At 37.7% G+C, this 1,315-nt stretch overlaps 1 protein-coding gene across 1 annotated transcript in view; it reads left to right on the forward strand.

Moving 5' to 3' along the window:
* Positions 1–1,271: 1,271 nt before the first annotated feature.
* Positions 1,272–1,315, forward strand: part of LRIG2 (leucine rich repeats and immunoglobulin like domains 2) — a 127,670-nt gene continuing 127,626 nt past the window's right edge. Inside the window, exon 1 of the mRNA XM_019659163.1 lies at positions 1,272–1,290. The gene's annotated coding sequence lies outside the window, so the exon portion shown is untranslated. The remainder of the gene's footprint in view (positions 1,291–1,315) is intronic.

Below are 1,315 nucleotides of genomic sequence, written 5' to 3' on the forward strand. Positions count from 1 at the left end.
ATCAAACCTTCATTGAACCAACACGGGAATAAAGGAAGGTATTGTCTTTTACATATAAGTTAAATTTCTAGATAGTTGAAGCTTACTCTTTAAATACCAACAAATTTAGGCATATTAGATTTTAAATGTCCATTACATAGTTTCTCTCTGCTCCTTATCCGGCAACATGAATTATAGATTTGTCTTGTTTAAAAAATATATCAGCAAAAAATCGGAAGGGCAGTAAAGTGAAGTAGTTGAGACAAAGTTTTGACAGAAGTGGGTTTGAGCTTGCTTTTGTCAATTATTATATGTCAGATTACTTAGTCTATGTCCTAGTTTCCTCAGCTGTAAATTGGGGACAATATTTATACCTGCTACATGGAATAGAGCCTAGTAGACCATAATAAACAATCAACAGTATTTTATCATTGTTAATAACGAGCAGCGCTATTGTCTGGGTCAAATATATAGCTCTAGCCAGTTGTATTGTCTTCTAGGTCATCTGAGCAGACCCTACCGTCTGCTCTCAGTGTCTCTGGTCTGTATGCTTAATCTCTTTATTTTATACACAGCTGAGTGGCTGTGTGAAGGCACTTAAACCTCCTAAGGAACAAAGTGCATGTACTTTCTGATGGCTGTTTACTCATTTATATCTAGTCCCTGGACTGTGTTCCAAGTACTTGGGAATTCTGGAAACATTACCTAACTGTACATGCAACATGACAAAAATCAATCAGTTGATCTGCCAGCTTTAGCAGCAGTTTGAAGTTAAAATAATAATTTTCAAACATAATTTTACTCTTTGTTCTACTACCCATTTTGTCAAAAAAAAAACAAAAAAAGTCCTATTCTTACGGTTCCTCAAATACTGAAGAGCTACTTGGACAAAATGTGCACCTGAGCTTTATTTTCTCAGGGAAGCCCAGGAACAGGTCATTCCTAAAACACAAGAAGGAGACTTTGAAGACTGATTGTTTTTGCCTTATAACTTCAACCTTGATCCTATACTGAAAAAGCAGTAGATAGATATTCACAAAGAGAAGGCTGTAAATGAATAAAGGAACATGGAGTCACATTTCATATGGCTCTGTTGACTTACTACCCTTCTCTCCTCCTGTCGCAGATCTAACCATTCCAGCCCAAATCTGTGGGTCGCTGCGTAGTCAGCTGCACTCCTCACTTCAGACTGGACTGAGATTACCATCTAACGTCTTCTCATAAATCCATAGTCCGCCCCTGAAGTGTTCCCCGGGAGAGGAAATACTTGAGAAGAGCAGATAAAGTCAAGCATACTGGCATCATTCACAGGTTTGTTTGAAAGTTCTGGAGTTTT

Source organism: Hipposideros armiger, unplaced genomic scaffold (assembly GCF_001890085.2).
Source record: "Hipposideros armiger isolate ML-2016 unplaced genomic scaffold, ASM189008v1 scaffold_297, whole genome shotgun sequence".
Classification (NCBI taxonomy): Eukaryota; Metazoa; Chordata; class Mammalia; order Chiroptera; family Hipposideridae; genus Hipposideros; species Hipposideros armiger.